At 43.4% G+C, this 7,644-nt stretch overlaps 1 long non-coding RNA gene across 2 annotated transcripts; it reads left to right on the forward strand.

Annotated features, from left to right (window-relative positions):
* The first annotated feature begins 665 nt into the window (after positions 1-665).
* Positions 666-7,332, forward strand: LOC103351364 (uncharacterized). Of its 2 annotated transcripts, none has more exons than XR_007910905.2 (4): positions 666-846; positions 3,323-3,525; positions 4,361-4,572; positions 5,356-7,332. It is a non-coding gene; the product is annotated as an uncharacterized lncRNA (long non-coding RNA). The 2 variants fall into 2 exon arrangements; XR_007910904.2 differs by having other exon boundaries at positions 668-846; positions 4,441-4,572.
* The last annotated feature ends 312 nt before the right edge of the window (positions 7,333-7,644 follow it).

The raw sequence follows: 7,644 nt of genomic DNA on the forward strand, positions 1-7,644 counted from the left end.
AGGCAAGCCTAAGCCCAGAGAAGTCAGGAGAGTAAAGAGATTTCCACCAACAAAAGTTTCTTTAAAAAACTCTGGCTGAACGGCTTTGGACGACATTTCCACTCGGGCCCTGCATTTTCCCTGGAGTGTGAGCTCAATGTCATGGAAAAACAACTGGGAGAATGAACGTTCAGTGAACATTCCGCCCCTTCCTTGCCCTTAGCAGCCTGTGGCAAACTGCTCCCAGTCAACCAGCTGGGGAGGGAAAAAGCTTTCTCTTTTCAGACAGCTGCCCCCTCCCCTTCTGCAAATCGGGTTGTTTCTTGGATTTGCTGGAGAGTTGCTCTTGCTAATTGTTTGCAGACTGCAATCCAAGCGGCTTGCCAACTGTGGAGGCGGTGTGGTGAGGCTGAGTGGTAGAGTAAGGGGTTTGGAGTCAGGCAAATCGCTGCTTGGGAATTCTGGCTCTGTTATTTCTCGCCTGGGAAACATCAGGCAAGTTGCTTAACCTCTTGGGGCCTTGAAAATGAGGGTGCTCATTTGAGCATGTTCTTGAGATTGGAGCATGTTCAGTACTCATAATGCCTGATATGTAGCGGGTACTCCTTTAATATTAACCATTGTTACTAGTATTCTATTTGGTATGTCACACATCACAAGTGACACTTGGAACTGAGTCTACTCAAGCATCACACTTGGAACTGCAAGAACACAGATTCCAGAAGGCTGTGAAGCCCTTGTACACCAAGACAAGCTAACTTGGTTGTGGGGTGGCTCCATCATTGTCCCTTTGGACGCTACCCCACATAGCCCTGCAGCTGCAGTGTGCAGGCTGACCACCTCTGAATCCAATAATCAGATCGCCAGGTAAACTAGAATTGGAGCACCACAAAAATGTGATTGGAATCTGAAGTCTACATTAAGAAGTAGAAATAAGAGGGAGACAGGGAGGGATATAGAGAAAGAGAAAGAGCTTCTTGGCTTGCTTTTTATTATCACCTCTTGGTAGTCATTTGTTAGGGGCAGCTATCTGGTCACCATTCTCTGGCAAGTGTTCGACCCCTTCCCTCATACATCCTTTCAAGCTGCTGGTTCAGATTTAGCCAAGTCCCATGTGACCCAGGCCTGAGCCAATCAGATCATCAGACCACTTGACCAACACAGGCACAGAGATGGGCATATGACCACAAGGGAACTAATCAAACCCAAGGGGTGGTGGGTGTCAGGTCCTGCCTGGGTGATGAACAGAAGCATGGACTTTTTCCTCTTGAACTCTGAAAAGAAGTAAAGGTATCCGAGACTCTGCAGATAGCTTACAACCACAAACACGAAATCTATTGAAGAACAACAGAATTAAAAGAGAAGGAACCCAACCCTGAGAGAGAGAGGTGGCAGGAGAGAAATCCCATGACACCTTTTGAGCTCCTGTCTCCACCCCTGAGCTATTCAGTGCAGGCCAAAATACATCCAGCTTTTTTGTTTAACTCAGTTGGAGATGGGCATTCTGTGCTTGCAGATGCAGATGCAGCATGTCTCCTTTGGTCCTTGTTAATTTCTATCTGCCAGGGCTTGAATCTGTCCATTTGTAGCTACTGGAACTCTGTGCCCATCTCAACTTATTCTTTGCCAGTGGTCAAGGGGCTAGCCTCAAACTTCTCTCAATCCCAACATTCCTGTTCTCAAAGGTATTATGTTAGATGATACAAAGTGGGAACTTGCTACTGGCTGGTTACAATACAAGGGAACATTTGGCCCTGTGCTAAGAATTTTATTCCACTAAATCCTTTATCAGCTCTATTTTACAGATGAGGTAACAGAGGCTAAAAGAGTGTACTAGTTTCCAAGAGTTGCCATAACAAAATACCACAGACCAGTTGGTTGAAACAAGAGAAATATATTTTCTCATGATTCAGGAGTCTGGAAGTCAGTGATCAGCAAGTCCACAGGATTTTCTCTCTCAAGGCCTTTTCTTCTTGGTTGGCAGATGGCTGCCTTTTTGCTATGCCTTCTTGTGGCCATTCCTCTGTGCACATACATAGCTGCATCCTACTCCTTCTGCAAGGACCTGCCTCCAGTTATAGTCACATTCTAAGGTACTGAGGGTTAGAATATCAGCATATGAATTTGGGACAGACCCAATGCAGCCCATAGTGGAAGGGGTAAATACCTGTCCCAGGTCATACAGCTGAGTACACTGAGGAGCTACAATTCACCATCAGGTCTGTGTGTCTCCAAAGGCCACCATTCCTTACATCTCATGCCTGCCATTTTCCCCGCCCAGCTGGACCCTCAGGAACCATCCTACAGACCATCACCACTGCACCCACAATAATGAGTACATCAGTAACACAAAAAGAGGAAGATACATGACTTCCCTCCCCCAACCCCTAGTGTTTGATCCAATAGGGACAAGAAAGGATGGCAAGGAAACAAGAATATAAATTATTATAATCTCCATTGTTAGTGTTAAAAATATTAATTCCCCTCCTTCCTTATGAACCAGGCCTAAAGCAACACATAAAATGTGGCATAAGAGAGTTATAAAGAAAACCTCATATGGTCACAAAGAAGGGAGAGACTGCAATCAGTGAGGGTGGGGTCCAAGGTCAGGAGAGGGGACTAAGACACAAAAGATGTAATCATGTAAGGTTTCAAGAAGGAGACACTCACACATAGGAATCAAACTGCCTGGATGTGAATTCTGGTTCTAGCACCTAGGGGTTATGTTGTCCTGGGCAACATACTTACCCTGGATTGCCTTACCTTTAAAATGATAATACAGATTGAGCATTCTTAATAGGAAAATTTGAAATCCAAATTGCTCCAAATTCCTAAACTTTTTAAGTGCCAACATGATACAAGTAAATATCTCATCCCGATCCCATGTGATGGGCTAAATCAAGACACAAGTACAGTAAAAATTACACATAATTACCTTCAGGCTATGTGTATAAGGTGTTTATGGAACATACATGAATCTTGTGTTTAGACCTGGGTCTCATCCACAGGTCTAATACGCGAATATCACAAAATCCAAAAAATCTGAAATCTAAAACACTTCTGGTCCCAAATATTCCAGATAAGGGATACTCAGCTTGTATTGCTAATTGTTTAGATTTCATGGATTTCTTGTGAGGAACCAATAGAATAATTCTAATCAGTGTTAGAATGGTGCTGACACATACCACAAGCTTGATAAATGTTAGCTATTAGTATCTGGGATGTATCTATGAATCGGTAGGATTTTTATAAGCAGAGACAAGAATTTTTGAGAAAGATAAATAATGTTATTTTGAGACTGACCTGAAATGTGTGGATGATGAATCTGGATTTAATTTTATAGGCAATGGAGCTGAGGAAACCTTTTGAAAGGGGGCTGTGACATTATTACTAGCAGGTTTGTGACACAGAAAGGTTGTTCTCATCAAGATGTGTCAGATGGACTGGAGAAGGAAAAGGCATGACAAAAGACCGGTGTATGCAGAAGGTGTGAGAAATGAACAGATGAGAAATACTATGATCATACAGCAGAGAGGGTTACACAAGGTGAGGGGAAGGGGAAGGAGAGGGAGAGGGAGAGGAAGAGAGAAGAGAAATTGCAGAGACCAAATACACAAGCTTTGTTTCCGATTGGATGTCACTGGTCAGGAGAGAAAAAGCCAAGGTTTCAGTACTAAACAACATTGGTTGTTACCTGTGGTAGACCCTATCATCTCTCCCACTGGCTCAATACCCCTTCCTTCCTCACTTCTAACAGAAAACAAGTTTTATTTGAATATTCACACTCTTATAAGAGGCCACAGTTGCAGGGGAGCTTCATTTATCCTCAGTTCCCAAGGCTGAGTCGAGATTTGTTCAATCCATCCTGTGGTTTGCCAATGATTGGACTACAGATAAGTATATGGAAAAGTTCTTGGCAAAACAGAAGCAAAGGGATGGAAACACACGAGAGCCATCCACTGAGAAATGGGCAAACAAAATATGGTGTATCCATACAATGGAATATTATTCAACAATAAGAATGAAATGTTGTTTCATGGTAGAGCATAAATAAGCCTCAGAACATTATGCTAAGTGAAACAAGCCAAATACAAAAGGCCACATACTGTGTGAAACCACTTAGATGAATTGTTGAGAACAGGTGTATCCATAGAGACAAAAAATGATTATTTCCAGAGGCCAGAGGAACAAGGAGTAGTGGTTAATGCATAAAAGACTTCTCTATGGCAATGAAAGTCTTCTAAAATTTATTGTAGTGATGGCTGCACAATTCTGTGAATATACTAAAAAAAAAAAAACACTGATTATATACTCTAAATAATTGAATTATATGATGTGTGAATTATATCTCAGTAAAGCTTTTTTTTTTTTTTTTAAGAAGGAAAGGCAAGAATTCTAGAGAAAACATTTCATCACTCTTAAACAGAAACACAAAAGGAGAATTTGCTTATCTTCCTCTAGAGGCTGAGGTATCTGAATATGATCACTCTAGTTGCAAGTGAAATCTAACTACACATGAGGGGAGACAACAGACACCAGACTTGTCACATCAGGCAGAGTCAAGAGAAGCACCTCAACTTCTCCTTACCTGAGGTAAAGAAATTATTTTTCTGTCATTTATATGCAGGGTATGCTAATTAAGACTGCTCCATTAACAGAAATCATTAGATCAGTTACTTCTTCTAAAACTACGAATTTATGTCAATATAAAAGTACCAGTGATCTAAGTGAAAGTTAGAAGAGTAATTCTAGATCCAAAGAAAGGAGTGGATGGGTGGATTGACTGACTGACTGACTGACTGACTGATGAATCCTCAAGGAGAGCATGTAGATTATCGAGATCTCTGAACTACCTGGATTCTTACCACTGAGCAGGAGGAAGGAAAAGTTAGAGACTGAGAAAAAGAGGGTATAAAAGACTGAGGGAAAGTAGGAAAATGCTACAAATGCTGTCATGCAATCTGAAAAGGAAATTTAGGAAGAGAGGCATTAAAATCTACAAAGAAACCAAAGAGAAGTAGCAGCAATAATATGGTTAGATAGATGACTATGAAGTTATTGTAAGAAAAAGGTAGCTTTAGTAAAACAATGGAGACAAAAGCCGAATTTTAGAAGACAGAAGATGGGGGAGGGTGACAGCAAGTGGACACTGATGAAGCAGTTCAGTAGTTGTGGGAGGCATCACTGTATTCACCAATGTCAGGAATGCTCCCCTTCCAGGCACATGGAAGAGCACTGCTCAGGGCCCTTGTACTCAGGGAGGAGCCATGTGGCAGCTCTTTAGTGAAATATGAAGGGAGTCATTCTGGGCTGAGGTGGTCAAAGCCCATTCCTGAGTCTTCCGTCTCTCTCTCTCCTTGCCACATGGTCATGCAGGAAGTCCTGTGCATTATGACAAAACCAAAAGATGAAGATCCCCTGCTTGCTGGATCACTAGGTACAGATACTCTTGCTGAGGTCACCTGATGTTCCACAGCCACTGCACACCCAGGAAATAAACATTCATTAAGCCACTGAGACATGGGGACTGTTTGCTATCACTGCATAACTTTCTTCTCTTTTTACAAGGAAAATGACTAGAAAGCTAGGAGAGTGACAAGAGAGCAGCAAAACTGAGGGGAGGTTTGTGTTTTTAGTTTTTGATTTTTCAGATGTCTATGGTGAGGGAGACCCATGCACATTTGTTGGGAAAGTAGAAAGAGCCAGTAGAGAGGAAGCAGCTGGAACTCACAGAGCAATGTTGTAAAGAAAGCAGAAAACATGGTAATACATGGGCCAAGAGGGAAGTCTCTGCCCTTTCTCTTCCAAGAGAAGGATGAAAAATCCAGACCCTGGATGGGGATCCGGTAGTTGCAGCTGGAGAGGCAAGTTGAGAAAACCCACCCTCATCAGCCTGTGCACTTGACTTCTGAGTGAGACAAGCAGAGGCTGGAATTTGGAATCCTGGCTGTGGAGCAATTTCAAGAGATGACGAGCGTCTACGACTGAAATAACCATGCATGGGATGATCGCCTTTGTGTATCAGCCTGCTGGCAGCTGTCCATGGAGGATGACTGGCAAGGACTGGCACAGACTGCATTTCATTCCTCTGGTTTAAATTCTATAGGCATTTCTTAAACAGAAACATCATTATTTTAAAAGTCATGCCCAGAAAGAGTTAAAACTATTCCTTTTCCAAGTTCTGGTCCCCCACCCCCACTGTTTCCCCATGTCCTTTAACTAAATTAGCTATTCCACTGACAAGCCAGTGCTGGTCTCCTCACACAACAACACATGCTGTGCTTTCTTTGTAGTGCACTCATGATGAACTTTGAGCCACACATCTGCCAAAGAGAAGGAACTCTTATTCCCAAATGGCTGACATTAGCTGAGGATTCTGGGTTCACCTCTCTCTACCATGGCATATTTTTCTTAGACAGACTCTTGGAGAATCAGAGGAATAGATTTAGTTATTTTGTCTTAATTTCATTACGCTGCATCCTCAACTACTCTTTTTTCCATCCCCTTGATGTTATTCTAAGGGATAAAAACAATGTCTACTCTCCGTGACCCATAAGCTGTCACTGTATCTCGGCTGAGGGTGTATTTTCACAATGTCACCACCACCTCCCATTTTTCTTTCTTTGATTTAAAATAGTGATTGGCAAACGTTTTTGGTAAAGAGTCAAATAGTAAGTATTTTTAGCTTTGTGGATCGTACAGGTTCGGCTGCAATTATTTAACTCTGTCATCATAGCATAGAGGCAGCCTGATATGTGTATAAAGGCAGTACATAAATGAATGAGCATGGGTGTGTTCCAATAAAACTTTACTTAAAAAATAGGTAGTGTTCTGGCTATTGCGGCCAATTGGGGAGCGAACCATCAGATGGAAGACCTCTCTCTCTCTGCCTCTCTCTCTTTCTCTGCTTCTCCTCTCACTGTGTAACTCTGACTTTCAAATAAATAAATAAATCTTTAATAAAAAAATAGGCAGTGGGTCATACTTGGCACATGGGGCCCACTGGCTACACTTGGTCAACTTTGGTTCAAAGGATAGATAAGCCGGCGCCACGGCTCAGTAGGCTAATCCTACGCCTGCGGTGCTGGCACACCAGGTTCTAGTCCCAGTCGAGGCGCTGGATTCTGTCCCGGTCGCCCCTCTTCCAGGCTAGCTCTCTGCTGTGGCCCGGGAGTGCAGTGGAGGATGGCCCAAGTGCTTGGGCCCTGCTCCCACATGGGAGACCAGGAGAAGCACCTGGCTCCTGCCTTCAGATCAGTGCGGTGCGCCGGCTGCAGCATGCCAGCCGTGGCAGCCATTGGAGGGTGATCCAATGGCAAAGGAAGACCTTTCTCTCTGTCTCTCTCTCTCACTGTCCACTCTGGCTGTTTAAAAAAAAAAAAAAAAAAGGATAGATAAGCAAGAAGGTGTTAGATAAACTGATGGCTAAAAAACAATACATTTTTGGGCCAGTGCCGTGGCTCACTTGGCTAATCCTCCACCTGCGGTGCCAGCATCCCATATGGGCACTGGGTTCTAGTCCCAGTTGCTCCTCTTACAGTCCAGCTCTCTATGCTGTGGCCCAGGAGGGCAGTGGAGGATGGCCCTAGTGCTTGGGCCCCTGCACTCACATGGGAAACCAGGAAGAAGCACCTGGCTCCTGGCTTCGGATTGGCGCAGTGCCGG

This window comes from Oryctolagus cuniculus, chromosome 15 (assembly GCF_964237555.1).
Source record: "Oryctolagus cuniculus chromosome 15, mOryCun1.1, whole genome shotgun sequence".
NCBI classification, from domain to species: Eukaryota; Metazoa; Chordata; class Mammalia; order Lagomorpha; family Leporidae; genus Oryctolagus; species Oryctolagus cuniculus.